Raw genomic sequence first — 20,620 nt, forward strand, 5'->3', positions numbered from 1 at the left:
ATTTCTTTTCCTTCTTCTCTAATATGATTTAGGACAAATGTTCGATAGCTAATGTCGTATTATGATAACAATCAAATCTGCACTGATTTGGCACCTAATCCCAGTGTTTCAGAGACCAACAGCAATCTCAGACTGACAGGTACCTAGAATAAGATCAGATGGATGAAATAACTAGCAAGAAAAATCTACCATGAAACATTCTTTAAAATACATTTAGTATTACTCTTCAGAAAATAGCTTTTTTCAATTATTTTCACAAGCAGAAAAGTGTGACATATTGCACAACTTAAAATATATTACACATCTTTTTGAAGAGCCTGTCAATTAACACAACAGGTGCTTGAGATCTTATGGACATGTTGATCTGGGGCAGTCAATACATCTTTGCAATTCATGGAAAAAGGGGCAGACTGAATACGATCACTTGGCAATCAGAGGGAGAAATAAAGTATTGATTTCGGTGGACCATGAAGGGAACCTCCTACTAGGTCCCTCATTGGCCAGGGATTAAGAGTGAAGATGCTGCAGTCTACTTCTAGGCCTAATCAATTCTTTCTCTGTCATTTTGCTGCTGACTGTAGAATATGTTCAACATGGCAAGCAAATATGGGTAGGAGGTAACATTGTGTCCGTTTGGTCTGCAAACATTCACAACTGTATCAAGCCACTATGTATGCCAACACAGAATAATAACTGCATCGCAAAAGTGCTTTGCAGAAATCTGATATACTCATATTTAATTCATATTAGGAATAAATTCATGCAGACAAGTTTTATTGGAACCTGAGCCTGAGTAACACAAATGGCAGTTACTTGAGTCTAAATATTCTAAGGAAAACATTCCATGTCTAGCTGTGAATGTGATCCTCCCAATTATTTTATTTACTGAAAACCAAACAACACCATGTCACTGTTACAAGACAAACAAATAAATGCAAAGGTATATACCTGAAATTCAGACAATTCACCTTAGAGCTGAAAGAATTCTAGAAGTGTTTTTCGTCTTTGTACTGTGGACTCAATTCCCTACTTTATGCAGAAGAAACTTATCCTCACGTTTTCTTCTCCCAGAGGAACTAATTACAGTGATTGGCCGCAGGACTTTCCACTGAACAGGAGACTCATTCAATAAGTGCAGTCACATTCTTAATGTGGTTTTCATGACATTTTGTTTATGTTCAAGTATTTTTAAGAATGAGTGTGACATTTCATGCATGTTTGTGTTGATTATAGTGTGAAGCTATCTTTTTGACAACATATTTTTATTATCTCTTAGAAAAAAAAACTCATGAAAATGGTCTAAGAATGGGAGTAGCTATATCTGCACGCTGAACGTATGCTGCAGTATATTTTACCTTTGTTAGTTTGGTGCCTGTCATCCTGGTATTAATGTCAGCAACAATTAAGAAATGAGGTGTCTGTCAGCTATCACTATGTTCCTCATCTAAATTAGGATGTCATTGGATCATGCGTATTCATTCGTATCCTGTTCAGAGTTAGTCATCTAATGAACGGGTTCATTCAGGTAAGTAGGAGAATAAGGGCTACAAAAAAATTAAAAATTACCATTTACATTTATTTACCATTCTCAAAAATATTAGCATTCCATGTACAAAACCGGGGGGGTGCGGTGGCGCAGTGGGTTGGACCGCAGTCCTACTCTCCGGTGGGTCTGGGGTTCGAGTCCCGCTTGGGGTGCCTTGTGACGGACTGGCGTCCCGTCCTGGGTCTGTCCCCTTCCCCCTCCGGCCTAACGCCCTGTGTTGCCGGGTTGGCTCCGGTTCCCCGTGACCCCATCAGGGACAAGCGGTTCTGAAAATGTGTGTGTGTGTACAAAACCAGAGCAAACCTGCCCCCACAAAGCCCACCAGAAGAGTTCATCCATAAATATAAATATATATTTCAGTTCAAATTAAATGTCTTTTCCTCCACCTTAACAATACCCACAGGAACTGCAAACCAAATGATGAGTACTCGATGGCTCATTACATTACCTTCTTGTTTATGTTTTGGGTATTTTGTGGTCTGAGTAAACTGCTCTATGCAATGCAATAGTGCTTTGCTTGCAACAGCCTTTCATCTGATTATGTGGGATTGGAAGAGTTTGGATCTGCTTAATGAGCTCATGACAAAGTAGTCATACAAACTTAGATGATCTTATTTGCTAGCCAGAGTCTACTTTATACAGAACAGTAATTAAACCTAATAACATTTGGAAACTTTTTAGGAAATTTATCTTTAGTCCCTTTATTTTAAGCCCACATTTAGCATCTTATTATATTTTGCCATTGGAAATCTGCTGTTTATTATTCATGTGCTGCCCTAAATGTTTTTATCTTTTTTTTTTGTTTCTCAACAGATGCTTAAATGTTTTAAAGCAACTTATTAGCTTGCAATTTAATGGAAACAAATTATTTCACTAAAGGAGGTTGTTGAAAACTGCAACAACAGCAATCTTAAAAAAAGAAAAAAAAAATAAACAAGTTTTGTTTTCGGTCACCTTTGTGAGCCCACATCCATAAGTGCTAGGTTTGTGGTCTTGTCTTCATACGCACAGAGAAACATGAGGTCTGTACTTGCTGTTCACGGGTTGATTTCCCCTCCTAGCTGGATCTGTACTCATTCACACCACCACACAGCAAGAGGATTCGGTGCATCAGGGTCAATGTTTTGTAAGTAGAGAGGTGTAAATACCACCACGCTCCGGCGCTGTGGATGCCATGACATCGAATTAATGGTTTTATAGCTCTAACTTTCCACAGCTCACGTTTGATGGTAGGAGCCATCCCTTCATTGTAAGGTAAGCTATCCTGCCTGGACCACATTGGCTAACTCCATTGTTTGAATTTACTCCTTCCGGTTTTGAGGGTGGCATGACAGCACAGTAAATAACGCTATTGCTTCAAAGGATGGTGTTTAGAACGTGGGTTGAATCCCCTAGATAATTTGTGTGGAGTTTGCACATTCTCCCCATGTGCATGTGAGTTTCCTCCAGGTGCTCTGATTTCCTCCTGTAGCCTGAAGACAGGTATGTAAAGTGAATTTGTGACTCTCTATCGCCCATAGTGTGTGAGAGAAAGTGTGTTACATTGCTCTGGTGTATAGATGAGTTACTCACTGGAGGTAGTGTATCTAGCGCTGTAAGTCACATTGGATGAAAAAGATTTCAGTTAAATACTACATTGTATTCATTATAAATTGCTTTGGAGAAAGGTGTCTGCTAAATGAATAAATGCAAATAACACAAGTACGGGTACTCTTCCACTTTTGTTTTTCTGGAAACCATTCACTGTTCCGTTGAAACTCTTTTTCATTGTCCCACCAGTTGTTAGTTAAGTTGAAAGGTGGAGGTATCATCACTCAGTGGTACCAGGGTTGCCATGACACAATGCTGTGCCCTCCAGCTGCTCACAGGCACTGAACCTTTCTAAATCTCTCAGAAAACCACAACCCAGGATTTATAAATGTCTTTGTTTTATTCAATTCCTTTCTCCGCTGTGTCATTGTTATTAGAAGTATGTGGAATTAGTTTAATTCAGAACCGAAACCATTAAGACTCCAATGGAGTCTTCATTTTTACTACAGCCACGTGTTCTGAAGAATTTTTTTACATTGTTCAGTTTTTTTTTCTGCAGTATGTGATATTCATAATTCTTTTTGGTGACACACTGTTCTTTGTAATAGATTTCAAATAATAGCCCTGGCACTCGTCACATGTTGGGTTTCTGACTTAGGGTGAATGCAAAACTTGGCTGCTATATCTTCCAGTCATTATAATTTTTTTGGTAATAATAAAAGTTTTCCTTTGGTAATTTTTTATGTTTGCATCAGTCTTTGACGAGTGTAACTTTTTAAAAAGCTATTTTTTTTTCTTCCACAAAACCCACCCGATTCCTGTCTTTAATATTTTCACACGAATAATATACCGACTATAAATGAGGCTGACCTTGAAACTATTCTGGGCAGATGAATTCTGACTACTGTGGGAAAGGGAAAATACGGCAATTATTTTTGCAATTGCAACAAAATCTGCTCAATAGTTCATCAGCTGTTCATTTATTCTGCAAAGAAGTGATTCATGAGGTTAGGTTTGCTACCTCGAACATTCATCAAGAGACACACACAAAGCTGAAATGTGCATTTGTTAATGTTATACCTCAGAATTATAAAGAGCTTCTGTCTATAAGATGTTACTGAAATGCCCAGCGCACATTCTATCTTCTGAACTACTATTGAGGAACAAGAAAAAAACTGCACCATGAACATTCCTACTTCAACCTACTGTAAGAAATCTGAGAGTCCCTAATATATAGTTCACACACAGTTCTATAAGTATATAGTCTTGTACATGCCATGTGGTAGAAGTACAGTACATAGGTATTATGTGTTTCTGTCGCCAATTTGGCAATAACTAATTATTATTCAAACTGAAAGAGCTGGCTCCTTAGTAAGACATTTAGTAAATGAGACTCTGGGGAGCTGCCACATCACCTTTATGATTTTTTTTTAAATCATCATTAATTACCCCCCACTCACCAGTAGTGAGGGTTACATTCTCATGACCTTTCATGGTAAAAAGTTAAATTATTTATAGAAGGGTCTATCTAGCATATCCATATTAGTCTATTCCTCATATATCAATGAATATTCTGTATTTTTAAACCAGTGCTGCCTCATGAAAAAGTAGGCGGTCATATGTGCCATAACATTAACAGTAGCATTAACTGTACATTCCGGTCCTTGGATAACATCTTATCAAAGAGGGAAAAACTGCTTTTAAAAAGTGCATTTAAAATATTGAAAAAATTTCCAGTGTTGAAAGGCGAAAATGACGAAAGTGAAAGATTTTGTGATCTATATGTTAAGTGCAACAGAATATGTGTCGTTACGGCCTTTGTGTGCTTTTTCACACTTTCAGGAAATAAGATTTTGCCCTTTTTTCCTGGTTTAAACCCACCTCTATTCCAAACTGACCACTGGCTTAAACAGACATCGTCACAGTGGACGAATGGACATACTTGACCCACACTGGCCGGCTATCTTATCCGAGTTGGTTCCAAGTAAACAAAAAGTAGGAAAGGAATTGAGAAACAGTTGGAAGACAGCAGTGAATGAAAGTGTGCTGTTGCTGTGTAATCTGCCTTCTGTTTTAGGAAGTTTGCACTTTGTTTTAACTTGATTGTTTTCCACCAGTTACTATTGATTTCACACCTAAAGTATATTGTAGTTTATTAAAAGTGCTTCAATACATGTAGGTGGAGGCAGCTGCCACTTTCAGTATTTTTGTTTGGGTGGATAGTTGAGTGTTTTGTTAGTCACCAGAGTTCTTTGTTTTAGGGTGGATGGCAAGACTGTTTCCTTTTGATATTTTCTTTTCTTTGGCACTGTCTCACTGTAATTGCCCATCTGTGGTGATTTTGTGTTACACTCACTTTTGGCTGGGAAATTTTAAACAGTTTTGCACCTGTTCCGTGTCATCACTTTTCCTTGTTTGTGTCACAGCTGAGTTGGCGTATATTTAGATGTATCATAGACTGTGAAAATAAAATGATGCAAAGTCATGGTCACTGTTCACTGTAAAACATCTCTTTTTTTGCAGTAGTCTGAAGGATCTTTAAGAATGTCTCAATACTCAGCTTCCAACCAAGGCTGACCATTGTTATGAGCTACTTTAGGAATAAAGTAGACTTCCAATAGACAGGCAATATTTTCCCATCATGCACATTTCAAAGTACAGATGTTTCAAACAGCATTTAATTATTTGGTTTATCAACACATAATTCAGACTATTCCTTCTGAAAAGCTATTGCAGATAACATGAAATTTGTTCAAAGTGAACTGACATAAATGTAGTTTTGTGACACCCAACAGAATTTAATTTTTTATAATCATTTAATAACTTCTGAAATGTGTAAAGCATCATAATGCAGAAACAGCCATAAGCAGTAGAACACACACATCGCATGTTATTATTCAGTGCTTTGTCAACAAAAAGACTGTTTCTCATATTGGATTTGTCAGACGGCCTTTGACCTTCAGTATAAAATTATTTGAAATTTCTGACTATGAACCTTAACTAAAGAGCTGCCTCAGCCTTAGGACCAAGTCTTCTGTCCCTGTGTTGGGAATCATCTGGCAGAAACTACCTGCTTTAGTTTGATGAAGAAATGTTGCCAGTTATCCAGCTGTAAGAGACATAATAAGAAGCTAGCAGTTCATATAGACATTAATTCCATATTTTAAGTTTACATTGACACTGTAAGATGGAGTTTCCAGTGTAGAATTGAAGTTCAATGTACTTTCATACAAGCAACATTTAAATCTATGGATTTTAACTAGAATCATCTGACTTATACTACCAACACTAGCCATTTTTACAAAGTATAATGTTGAATGCATGTTAAATATGAGTACTTGTGGGCTTCACTTTTCAAAAATAATACCATCAATCAATCAGTAGTATCAATAATGTCACTATATTAAAGTGTGATTTATTTTTCTAAGATGGATACATTAAAGTCTCATTTTCTATATATCAAGCAGTGACTGGAAGTATTTTTAGTAATTAAAGCCATGATAGCTAAGCTCTGTAAGAGATATCTAAACATTTGTTTGAGCCCTTTGCTAATGGTCTCAATGGCTTTGATCACCTCACTTATTTCTGAGCTACCTCCACAATGTCTCCCACTTTCCATTGAATCTGAAACTAAATGCAAAACTTGTTGAATATCCAGAAGTGGATGCATCTCAGCTGTGGCCAAAAGTTAATGAGCCACACAGACTGCCCGTTTCCTTCTAGACACCTTTAGAGATACACGGTGCAATTCACCAAACCTGCTTCACATCTGTGCAATAAAGTGGGGGCCAAGGGAGAAGGCTTTGGGGATATTAACCTAATAATTTCTACTTTATTTAGCAAATTACAGCCCCATATTGAATTTTCATAGGCATAATCCTCAATAGGTCTAGCCACTCAAAGTACACTGAAAAGCTGTCAGTTTTTATCAAATTTGACCTATAGTGCATTGCTAAAAAAAGAGAAAATCACCGTAAGATGGGGACACCTTGGAGGCTTTAGTTTGACAATCATGAGATGCTGACTGTCATCAAAATGAAAATGCCTGCATTTCTCCTTCCATGACTCCTTATAATTTGTACCTGTTGTGCATGAAGAACGTTCAGGCCTATCAGAGTAGACACTGAGAATAACTTGAACTACAGATCATGGAAAGAACACCACACTTGGTTTTTACAGAACTGCATTGATAAAAAGTTGATCCTTATTAGAGGTCACCTTAGTTCTGTGACATGTGAGAGGCGGGAAGCCATGCTAATGGGTTACTTCTTGAGAAACATATCTTCATCAATACAGATGTGTGCTTTATGAGGAAAAGTTGAAGCTACTTTGAAAAACATTTTTCTTTCTCCTCTTGCAAGGACACGAGGTGGACAGGTGAGCACACTGACAATATAATTTTCAATCAGGGATGGAGCTCTCAACCTGTGGTGAACTTACACCTCTTGGAAGCTAAAGGGGCCACATGAAAACTACAGGGTTCAGAATGCATGTGCTGCTGTGAGAGAAATGCTGCTGTTCAGTACCTGGGGCTCTCTGCTGTGTGCCCAAACACACTACATAGTTTTCTTGATGAGAAACAAGCCTCACACAAGATAATTCCCCTGGTCCCCCATGCTCTCCCTCCAACCCTCAGACTTCTGCCGCCTACTCTGTAAGATGAAAAAGAAACTCTCTCCTTTGTAAACAAAGCAGACGAGGAGTGATAGCCTTGCTAGGCAGAGTTGAGGGGTTTAATGATCTATGAGCCGTGTCCCTCAGTGCCTCAGCCACCTCCTCTCCAAAGCCGAGAGTGATTTAATACAGGGGGTGCACACCGCAGAAGGAGAAGGGCATCATTAAGCACGCTGTTTAAAGCTCTTGTGTTTCCACTTCCCTCATGAACACACCTGCATGCTTATGAGGAATACCTATTTGTGGGAAATGAGGCTGTACCCCAAGAGTGTATCAGCTTTGGCTGCATGATATGCCAAAATCCTATTATTAGATCAATTAAAAGAGTATTAATAGATATGACCATACCCTTCACCTCCTTATTCTTTTAGACAGCAACCTAAAATTATATTATAATTCATTAATTCATTATCAGTCAGATTCTGTGAATGGTTATCCTTCAGTATGAATCCGTGATGTTCTTTTTAACAACTATATAATCATAGGTTTCCTCCCACACTGAGAACAATGTATAAAATCTGATGTCACTCAGGAAATTGCAAGAACCCTCTCATCACTAATGGAATAAAGATGACAGCCTCGTCTTTCACCAATGACAGATCATCATTAACATCACAGACATCATATCCGCATTCACATTATCGTTAACCTGTCATCATTAATTTTTTTTTATGTTCAAGACACTATGCTGTATTTCCTCTGAGTAAGACATCATAATTTACAGTATAACAGATATTAAATGTACCATTTGTAAATACCTTTCACTGAATCTTACAAATATTACATTTTTTTTGTACTCATTCAAGACCAAAATCCCAAAGTGACTGTTTAATATATGTATTGATATATAACAATAATCACTTATATATTCATAGAAATTATGTAAATTAAAGAAGTTCAATAAACAGTACAATAACTGCAAAATATCCCACAACCTCAGTGATTCATTTTTCTGGCACACAAACTCAAGTGACAAGTCATAGTGTAAACAGTGTTTACGAAGACACTTTCATTTTTATTTTGTCCAAATACAAATCTTGTGAATGTGTTTCTCAGCTAGTGTTCAGTTCATTGTGGTTATACTAAGTCTTAAATATTTCACGGAGTATTCAACATAGAAAATCCGATGCCATTTGTGAAGGGTTATTTCTAAAGCAAGTGGAAGAGACATCATATACTTCTGTGTTTAAAATGTAAATCGAACATCATGCATTGCACTAATTACACACAATTAATCCTGTGCAAGGAGCCAAAAAAGCAACCAACAAATCAACGGACTCGGACAGCCTCACTAAATCAGTAAGAGTAACTTCTTAATGAGGGTTCCTCCAAAATTCGATGCATGTCTGTAAGATGTACGGGAGGGGGGGGACTAATCAGTGCGTTGAAAGCTGACCGTTTCCACGTGCGCTTCGTAGGGAACCGCAACACTGCAGCCAGACCATTCAGCACCACGGACAGCTCCCCCGGCTTCAACCCCAACGCGCAAATGTGGCCACACACACAAGCTGCCTTCACCACGAAGCATTTCAACTCTTCTCTGTTCTCTTCTCTTCGTTTTTTTTTTTAAGTGTTCGCTCTGTCATATATAAAGTGATGGATGTCCATCACTAAATGAGCGGGATTTCCGATTTACGACGCTCTTCTGGTATTAAGGCACCCCAGAAAATCGTGGCCGTGTTTATGAAAGCGAAAAGCAGACTGTGAGATGGATATCCCCGTGCGTACATCCTCATCTATGGAGGGGGGGATGGGGGCGCGCGATGTCTGGATCCCGTTACTCTGCAAGGACCCCACGCGTCGCCATGTACTCAACGGAGAGCGCGCAGACTGTGCGGAGCCAACTCTCGCCCGGAAAGGGGTATTTTCTGTTACAGGTTCGGTAAATGTGAGCTGCCTCACCACACCAAAGTTGATCTCTTCTTTAACCATCCGCCATCGAGCTGAGAACAACACCGATTTAGCAGTAAAAACACTTTACGGTGCTACACATCTGTAGGCGTACTAAATTATGGTGAGAAGCCAGGTTTACGTCGTGCGAAGGCAGAAGGCAGAAGGCAGAAGATAGAGTACAACGTGTAACTTCTCACGTAAATATTTAGAGTTCTGGTCAACGTCACGTTCCGTGGTCCAGACCACAGAAACGAGTTGCTCCTGGTACACGCCGGTCTTTTCCACACCACTTTAAAAACATTGACACTCATCTTCATGAAAGCCATGAAAAATGGAGAATACCTCATATGTCATCAGGCCACGGCACAGACAGGACATATACGTGGTACAATTAGTACAGTATTTTAGTGACTGCCGTTATATAGGTGTTATAGGAGCAGGGTAAACTGTCTTATTCTTACATTGTTCACAGTGCGTTGTTGAGTGTATGTGTTTATATGCAGCTGTAATCATCGTATGAACACATACTATATATGCTAGGTAACTCAGGTGTAAATAATAATAATAATAATAATAATAATAATAATAATAATAATAATAATCTTCTTACCTCATTCAGAAGCACATGCAGAATAGACGAGTGTTCTGTAGTTACAATAAAAGACAGAACGCTTGTGGAATAAGCTTAATCTTCTTGGTACTGCCTTCAGGATAGTCCTGCAGGTTAACAGCTCAAGCTCAGTCCTCTCTTTTCAACAAAGGTGGGTTCGAGTCCAAAGCTCGCCTCTCTTCGGCAGCGGAAAAGGCGTCTCGCGGGACCCCGCAAATTCCACGTGCACGCGGGAGAGACCGCGCGCAAATTATGACGGGAAAACGGAGAGAAGAAGATGGAGAGATTTTTCTCGTGGACTCGCTGGGAGCTCGGTGTGACTGGGATCGCACGCCCGTCCCCTTCTCACGAAACCTCCTCTTGTTTGTCTCCGCTGATTGGTTTGGTTTAAAATCCGCGTTAAACTGTATACTTCGACTCCCCTCTGTCTGTGTCGAAAAAGTCCACTTCTTTACATGAATGAGCAGCAGGGCACGATTGTTGAAACACTGTTACGACAGTCGCACTCGTTAGGCAGCAGGCGGCGTCCTGGCTCGGCTCATCGAACGGTTCTCGGTTCGAATCCCACTGCTCTGCTGTAGGTAGCGCTTCCTCCGAAGTGACTGAGTAACGACAACCTAAGGCGTCGGGTCATAACAACAGACCTCCGGCGACTCCAACTTTACGGTGGCCATGTGTGATTTCATCATTGAGACAAACCGCGTCTATCCACATACTTACTGTGTTTTCACTCTGTCACTGATGTAAGGATACAGACCAAGTTCGCTGCCTGCTGCTGCACAGCGCCTGGCCAGTGAGCAGTCCGGTGTGTGCAGAGTGTTACTAAGAAGCGCATCGATGTTCCTCCTGCTCCTTAGCACATGATGATTATACTCTATACGCGTCTTTCCTCCACAAATAATGCTCGTGACACGGAAGGTCGTTTATGGTCCCCTCGTCCCTTGCGATGCTTCGCGTGGAGCCCGTGGATCTTTATGTATCCACAGCACGATCTCGCTCTCCTCCACGAAGCAACGGAGTCAACATGCATACAAAACAGCTGACTCAATCGGCTAGCAACACATCTCGATAAGAGAGGCGCTCAGGACAGACAGGAGGCGAACGGGGACCGAGATTGATTCATGCGAGCCACCATGAGCACTTTTCACATTTCCTAATCCCTGTCGCCTTCAGAGCCCCTGCCATGCATGAAGATCATCTACTCTCTTAGAAATATGGCATTTTAGGACACAATACGTGCAGATGACCAAGCAACTGCGTAGTTCATGTGCATTTGGGATCAAAGGAGAACATGCATGCACTAGACAGGTCAATAAACTCACTACAAACCTTATCGAGAAGATCTGCTTATAAACTGTGTAAGATCTTCAGCAAAGCCATTTCTCTGATTTTAGAAGCACGGTCAATGTCTCTGTGATTGGCAGCTGATGGAATGACACACTGGGATGATCAGTACCCTATAACTTTTCAAATTGCTGTGTTCTAATTCTTTTTTTTTTGTGATAGAATATTTCTAATTAGTCTTTGAAATAAGACATTCTTAGTATCTTAGTGATTCCACTCCAGGTACTAAAATGTATTCCAGTGAATGTAAAAAACAAACATACCCTATATGGATTGCTGAGAACATTGAAGTAATTTTACTGGCTACTTCCACCATACACTGCAAACAAAGATATGTCCTACTGGCATTAGCAGTACCCCTTACACTGCAAATCCAAATCATCAGCCACAGGGTAATGCAAAATTCAAAACACCATCTCACAATGCCCTGAAAAGGGTGAATTTAGATTTACTCATGCTTTTAAGGGAGTGATACTGGGACACTGATTTTTTCAGTTACTCATATAAGAGTTCATAGGAATGAGATGCACTTCTTTTTTCCATACAAGCACTGACACATACATAGATCTGTAAGCACAATATTAAATCTTTTTTTTTGATATTATATGTTGCATTATACAATTGTTTTACTACAAAAGGGTCACGTTCCAAAAGGTAAGTCATTCTGAGTCCAGTTTACTTTACCAAATAGATAAACCGCACTCTTATCCATGGCTTATGATTTCAGTCATTAATAAAGTAAATATACTTTAGTCTTTAAAGTAGCAGTGCTTGTTTTCTTGGTCAGCAATTTTCTGAATTGATTTCTTTAGCCAGACTAAAAACTGTACAACCAAGTCAGTGAGCAGTAAAATTATGTTTGTAAGCCATACATGTCATATCAATCTTAACACAGAGCTAACAAGCCCAGGGGTGGAGATTCTCCATTTGTTTCAAGACTTGAAGATCACACCAAAGGCTGCGAGCTGCATCTTTGTATCTTTTTTATTTAACCATTTAAATGCTGTCTTAGTAGACCTAACATACCCCCACTGATAAAATCCCTGGATTCATTGTCAGTTTTGTGTAGCTGTATCCTGAAATGCTTATATAGAAAAATAAAGAGGATTTGAGCATTGAAAGGCATTGAAGACTAGAAGGAGTGTCACCAGAAATGGTGAGTGCATTTAGTGTGGTCTACACCTGATTTTTGCACTGGGTTCCACTGGGTGCTCTGGTTTCCTCCCACAGTTCAAATACATACGGTTAAGGGGAAACAAACACAAGAAATTGCCTGCAGAACGTGACTGTGTCTGGCTACCCTGTGATGGGCTGCTGTTTTGTGCGAAGTGTACTCCCCACAGCCTTGCCGCCACTGATTCTAGGATAGGGCCGACACCGCTGTGCCTCTGACCAGGACAAACAATTTTCAAGAATGAATCAATACTTTCTGCTTACTATAAGAATACCTAGTAAGATTCTTGTTCCATATAACTGCATTTTCAGCTAATTACTACAAAAGTGTATGCATGCAACTGATTATGAGGCATTGTTTTTGCAATAGACTATATGCATTCCATGTGGCCACCCTCCACTCTGTGGGGTTAGTCACAGACACTTAGCACAGAGGTCTTATCTTGTTGTGTACCCATTTTGGTATAACCTTCCTGATTTTGCATGTCAAATACCCTTAACCTAAACTAACCATTAACTCTATCAGGGCATAGGTTGGCACTCTTCAACGACAATAAAAATGTGTAAATTATTAAACTCTACAGAGTAATGTTAACTCAGTCACTACAGTGTTACTCACAACACCGCTTTAGTGTATGCAGTGGTTTAATCTAAACATAAACAACATTCTTTCAAATACTGCATGAAAATGCATGTAAGGCCTAAACCCTGCATTATCTACTGTAGAACAGAATATGTGATTTCAAGACACTACAGCCAAAACAGTCCCGAAATGGCTATTTCCCTTTTCTCATGACCACTTAAGAAATAATGATAATGTAGAAAAATTTGCTGCTAAACATATGGCAAACTACAGTCAAACCGAAATGCCAGCAAAGGAGGAGAAATACATTAACTTAAAATTGTAACTGTAAATTAATATCAGAGAAGCATTTTCAGACTTCAGATCGCATCAGCTGTTTTCCTTTTACGACATAGCATCAAATCTGCATGTCACACTTAGGCACACACCTAATTTTAATAAACTGGTTTCTGTAAGTGGCAGCACACGCTTTGCTGATGAACACCTTTTCTGGTGCTCAGAGCAAAGGAAAAAAAAATAAAACTTACCCCCCCCCCCCGCCCCCCTTTTTTTTTTACCGCATCCCGGGAGAGTTTAGGGACTTGGACTATCCGTATAGAGATTCATGCATAGTGTGTCTGACGTCACAAATGCAAGCGCGCTCTGAACCTCCCTTATTGACACCCCCACCCCCAACCGACACAGCACAACTATCTTAAATGTGTCACTAGAGATAAAGTACATATTGCACTCTTATAGAGCCAGGGCGCTGCAAAAGTTTGATTTTGAAGGCATGCCAGGCTTTTTATTGTAGAATTTATGCATATTATAGAATTATGCCGGATCATACGTACTCTGTATGCGTTTGGGAGAAGCAAGGCAAGCTGTTCCCACCGTAGGGGGAAGAAAGACTGCGCTTGGTCTGATTTTGCGCGCTGTGAAGCTGCGCCGGAGCTACACTCGTTGGGATGCGGGAGGCGAGCTGCGTGACGCGCGGCGACGAGAGGCTCCACCGCGCACGTGGCCGCGCGGAAGGAAGCGCTGCGGATTCCGCGGCTGCAGGCGAACTCTAGCGGCAAACGACAGGCGTCGGCTGTCCGTGGTGCTGAACGAACGCGTCGGCTCGGCCACGGAGAAGACGCGTCTGCGCCTTATTCTCTCTCTGCCTCTCCTTTGCACGGAGGTACAGCTGCGCGCGACACGTTTTCGCCTCTTCATCGATGGCGGGAGGCCGATATATCGGTGTTCGGGAAAACGTGTAAGTTTCGCGTTCAGTTCCGAAACAGCGGCGCTTTCAGCAGGGGAGACTAATTGAAATGCAAAGCGAGTCTCCTTTCCCAGAGACGGCTGATACACCTCCCCGGTGACCAATTTGCGCTGCTTTTAAATTATAACACAGAGTCCACTATAAATAAGCACATGTCTTTATTTGGTTTAAGCGATTTTTACCCGGTACGATGATATGTAATTAATATATCTTACAGGCGCATCATTGAACTGAGAACACCCCGTTTGTACACTTCCGGTTAGCTTTGCACAAGTACAATAAATATGTTTAAGTTGCTCAAGAATATCATATGAGATTTCCCGTTAATATGAAGCGCCAGCCGGATATTTACTTTTGAATTTAACACGGACTCACCGCGGTACAACGGCGTCCGAGGTAGGTCTACGTCCAAAGAAACCTTTTTGGTTTTTCTTTTTTTTTTTTTGTCCCCCCCCCCCCCCCCTCCTGTCAGGTCAGATATGAAGTATTACAGCTTTTTCGCGTCTTATTGCGACGCGGGCTGCATCTGGAAGGATAAGTAAACCAGATGACGTTCTTCCGTTTGGAAAAGAAGGTTAAATGGCTTACCTGTTTAAATAAGGAGTGGTCGGACTCGAGTTGCCGGCTTCTCTCCAGATGCAAATCTGCCGGGTCTCAGTGTCACTCCAAAGCTAAGACATTTTTTTTTTTTTTTTTCTTTTCTTTTTTTTCAAAGGCGGGCAACGGATGTCTCGGGGAAATCCAGCGCGCGCCGGAGTGTGTCGGAGGGAGAGGGCAGGCAGAGCCGAGGCTCCTCACTGCGTCAGGCGCGAGCCTCAAAGAGCCATTAAACGGAATGTGATTAATTCAAGGCAAAAACCCTGCTTCGGTGCCCCGCTTCCCAGTGGCCCTCAGCGCTCCAGCATCAGGCTTTCCGCCACGGAGCAGCACAGCTTTTTTTTGGTTTTGTCACCAAACTCCAAACCCATAGCCACATTTTTGCACCCTTTGCCAGTGGTTGTAATTTGTCATGATTTTGTTGCAATGCTTAACTGGAGAACTTTGCAGCAGGCAGGGGGATGTTGATCCAGAGGTCTGGTAGTGGGACATGTGGGTTAAATCTCATGATCAGGTTCTTAGGCAGTGTAAGGCTATGGATGGTGTGAGTTCAGCACAGATCTCTGTAGGGTAAATCTAAATCCGTCACATGGAATGTACCACGTGTCGGCAAAACAAAACCATCAACGGAAAAGCGTAATTCTGGTATTGCATACCTACCAGCTAGGTAAGGCTAGAATGGGATGGATATTTTGATGTCACATGAATAAGCCTGTTTCATAATCAAAGCCTTAATTTCAAAACATGCTTTATAATCCAAATGTGTGTAAATCCTTATTTTAGACTGTTGTAAAATGGATTAAAATGTATTAAAAAAAAAACTGTTGCTATCAACTGCACTCAATCAACATTTTGACCAAAGACATGGTAGCCTACATAGGAAAATAAAAGAAATGGACATTTTTTCCCGCCTGTCTATGTATTCCATCTGTTAACAGCATATCATGTCGTTATGTATTCATAACTAAGACTCAAGATTATTCTTTACTCATGTAACAGTTTTTGCGGTGATTATTACTTAGTCATTCTTAGGTTGTTGAAGCAAAATTTACACAAGAAAACAGGAAAAGGAGAGGGTTTGTGGTAATATAAAACATTAAGATCACAAAGGTCTGTTGTTCTTATATAAGAAGATCACATGAGCATGTTAAAATGAATTCAACAGCTATAAGGTTTTGTAAAAATATTATCTTAACACACAGTCCTGCATGGCGTCACGTTCTTTACAACTCTGATAAGTGAGTTAAAACTAAGAGGCAGATACAAGGTAGATGTCTGAAAAATGTAGAGGTAACCCACATGTACTTTTTATGCTCATCACAGATACAATCTCATATATATAAAAAACAAGCAGATATGTTCTGAAATATACCCTCTTTTCATTGCTCTTAGCCTTGAGTTAGAGACATGCATATCAGGTAATGTCCCCACACTAATGGATTTTAGGTTGTGAATTGAGACCAGCACAGGTTCTTGTATGAGTTTGGTTCCAACCCCTGTTTTTGTAAGCATGGCAATGCCGTGCTGCTGAGAAGCAGGGCCCGTTTCACTGCAGTACAGTGCTTTCATCAGCTGAGTGCTACAGTCTAAGCCCAGGATCGAGGGAAAACCAGAGGTACCACACTGTAATTGTCTGAAGTATTATTTATGTTGCCTTTGGGCTTATGCACACATTAGTAATATTTTTTATGGTCCCTGGGAAATCTGTACCATTGCCCTATTCCAGAAAATTATGTCCTAGAGTCCTCCGCATTAATGATACAGCAGATGCATTGCATATTCTGAATAAGATTGCTTCAGTTTTCATTTTGTAACTTATATAAAATTAAAAAGTATGTAGCAATTATGTCACAACATAAAGTTTAAAAATGTGTCTTGAATACAAGCTCAGGCTGTTTTTGATTTAGAGAAAGTTTCATAATGGTTAAGTTACTAGTTAAGTGGGCAACTGGTAGTGTGGTGGTTAGCTCTATTGTGCTTGGACCCAAATGCTGTAGGTTCAAACTGCACCTCCAGCTGTAGTACCCTTCAGCAAGCTGCTTACCTTAAAATTACTCAGCTAAATTAATAAATATATAGTCCTCTGGAATGGCCCTGAATATACTACTCTTAGCAAACGTAGTTAACTAATTGTTAATAACAAATAATAAACTATAGGCTGTAGAACACTGGGGAAATCTGCATGTTACTATAGATGAATATGCTGCCTGAAAATTCATAATGAAAATTATGCATTTGTACAGTATACATTCCTAGACATCTCATGATAATGACATACTGTGCAGTAGACAATTACTGGCGGTATTGAAATAGTTTCTGTCCATACTCATACTTTTATTTCAACAACTGTCAGGAGAATACCCTGAAAGCATTGCTTACAAGGCCTCCTTCAGCCAAACATCCCTCACCACTGGTGTCTACCAGTGAGCCCTAGACTTGACACAATGAGAGGTACCAGGCCAAAGGTTCTGACAGGCTTCTCTGCAATTGAGGTCTTGAACATGGACCGTTCAGTTTCGGTAATGTAAATTGTTGCGTGTGTCATTTGTTCAATAAGACCTATTATTATTGTGCAGATGAAGATAAAAACCACACTTTAGGAGCAATGCATACAGAAATGTAGACAATTCAAAATGGCCCACAAACCTCTTCTCACAGAGGTATGAGCATCCTTGTGTTCAAACATGATTTTTGCTTTGGATAGTCATGCCCTCAATCACAAATATCCCCCAACAGCACTCCAAAGTTGGTAGGCACCCTCTCAAGGACATGGCCACCTTGTCTAAGGCGGAGCACTGCTAACATCTGTTTGGTTCAAATGCACAAACAACCATAGTTTCCTCTTTGAAACTCAGAGCCGCATTGAGACAACCCTCTAATTTATTATATAAATCAACTACACAGCCTTCAGCCATGAGCTTGTGAATAGGAGACAGACCACTGTCAATCAGAAAGTTCAGCTCCAGAGCTCACAATTTGTGTAGAGGTGAGATCAAGTATATCTAGTCAGTACTTTATTGCTTCCCCCACTACCACAGTTTCCATTTCCAGGGTTCAGTGTGTCTAAATCCATGCAGCTCTCTCCTGCCACATAGGTGCAATTCCAGCTAACGCCTAACCTTCATCTTGTAGTTGCTGAGCCCACAAAGTGCCAAAATAATAGAGATACGAGAGAAGATAAGTTGCTTCAGAGAATTATTTTGGTTATTAGTTCAGGGATGAGCTTGACATTTTCTGCACCAAGGATTTGTTACCAATCTAGGTAATCATCAGCAGATAAATAGTTTAATGGTGGGGAAGTGGGAGCAATGTGCTTATATACATTATCAGGTGATCCCAATAGATGGATGGTCTTGACCCTTTGCTATTGACCTTTTCAGGCTTCTGAATATTCTGATCCCATCCAGTATTACTAAGGTTTGTCTTATCCTTCGGCGAAAACATTCAAATCCACATGCCAGCTGATAGAATCCAGTCTGGAGAACCAGGCTTCCAAGAAAATCCCCACATTGTCTGCAATCAAATCAGGCCCAAACCCTCAATTGAAGATGTGCTCATTGTTATCTTCATGAATTGAAATGAGTTAGTGTATTGTGTCTCCTCACCACGAGCTGTACCAGTGTTGAAAGTTTCTGTCTTGTATATAATGACGTTCACAGTACCCACCTTACAAATTACTTGCAAATTACTTTCATTTTGAGGTTTCCGACAGTCTGCCAAAGGAGCAAGAGTATGGTCTACAGTGTTTTCCATGGCTGTAAGCTACTTGGATTCCATATGGACATAACTGTCTGAACACTATTTCAGAAACATTTCTGATGTACAGTAAAGCGATTCTTCTCATATTGAGCCATTTTTGACCATTAAGCATCTGGTGTGGATTCTCTTCTGATGACATCACGTAGGTACCCATTCAATCTGGATATATATGCTGGTGTTTTGCTGCAACTTGGTAACAAAATGTTTGCCTTTGCAAATCTTTGTCTTTGTCTTCAGCCACCCTCACAACCTATCCTTTAGTCAAAACCTGACCTTCAAAAGGCTTCGGTCCAGCTGCCTTTATAGTCCATATAAGTACACTCAAGTGTCAGCAGCTGGCTGTCATCATTTAATTAGGGCAGGGCAGATCTCTGTAACCTGTCCATCTTGCTAAACAAGGTATAATGCATTGTCAGTCATAACTGTTAAAAATCTGTTCTTCCAATATTTTGTAGATGATAGCTGCAAGATGGTAAAAGTATTACTTAATCATTAAACCATTATTACTTAAAGAAAACATGGTATGATTTAACACGTAAATAGGTTTATCTGAAGACATTACATAATTACCTATTTGTAGTTTAATAAAGGAGATGCAGCAACAACCAGAAGAAGCAACATTTGGTTTGTGAAGTAGATCTAGAGTTGGAGAGCCAGATTAACAGAGACCTGGAGAGTCAGAGTGAGGTCAGTGACAGGGTGCACAGACTTCTATCATTGTTGTTTAAAGTCCCAGAGGGTCCAAACCAGTTACAAAGTTTGTGTGAATATACAGGGGAAGGAGGATTTTCAGTTTAAAAAAGCTGGTACCTCTTACAGGCATTTGCATTTTACACACAGCATAAATTCTTGTGCTGATTGATGTATATGGTCAAAGTGGCAAAATGCAACACTTTGTTCTTCATCCCTGGATAGAGGAGTGAAAATTGATAGTTTTCACATTATTCAGCATAGCAATGAGTTATATACCTCCCCTGGCACCCACCTCGGTGTTAATAGAAAAGGACGGGGCACTTCAGCTGTTCTTATAGCCACAAGTACACAAGTGCATCAAATTTTTGTGGTTGCCATGAGTGTCAGTGAATAGCTCCCGAGCCCTCTTATTAAAGCCTTCTTATCTTCCCTCTCCATCACGGAAATACCTTTTCAGAGGTTTGCTATATATTTGTTGGTGCTGTAGGGTACACTTGTTGGTATGATATTAACATTGTAGCAGATGAATGTCCATGGAGAAATATTCCTTTGTATCTGGGAACAAATATCAAACAAATTTTAACTTACTGAAATATAGCTGAAAAACTATTATTAAAATAGCAAGAAAATGTTCATTTTTTCCCCATAGAAAATTGTTCCAGAGCAATTATTTTTGCAATTGGACAATGTATATCTTCCACTACTATTCAGTTTTATGCTCTGTAATTCCAGGGGAACCTGGGTTTGGCCGTTTTACCTCAAAGTGCCGCAGCATTTTGGAGGTGTGGTTGGAGCAGAGATTTGAAGACTGGATGCCTTTCCTGATGTCAACCCTCACCATTTACCCTGGTCTGAAACCAGCACTGACTGATCAGTGCCTGGGACTCCGGGCAATTAAACATTAACAATTCACCCTAACTGCGTGTTTTTGGATTTTGGGAGGAACCATGCAAACAAGAGGATAACATGCAA

The 20,620-nt window shown here is 40.2% G+C and overlaps 1 protein-coding gene across 2 annotated transcripts in view; it reads right to left on the reverse strand.

The window, feature by feature from the left end:
* LOC108926331 (protein ELFN1-like) overlaps window positions 1-15,289 on the reverse strand; it is a 104,121-nt gene extending 88,832 nt beyond the window's left edge. Inside the window, exon 1 of one of the 2 annotated variants that reach the window (XM_018738983.2) lies at window positions 15,188-15,289. The gene's annotated coding sequence lies outside the window, so the exon portion shown is untranslated. Of the gene's footprint in view, window positions 1-10,253; window positions 10,693-15,187 lie in introns of those variants that run through there. The other variant, XM_018738974.2, reaches the window with a different exon arrangement.
* Window positions 15,290-20,620: the final 5,331 nt, after the last annotated feature.

This window comes from Scleropages formosus, chromosome 20 (assembly GCF_900964775.1).
Source record: "Scleropages formosus chromosome 20, fSclFor1.1, whole genome shotgun sequence".
NCBI lineage: Eukaryota > Metazoa > Chordata > Actinopteri > Osteoglossiformes > Osteoglossidae > Scleropages > Scleropages formosus.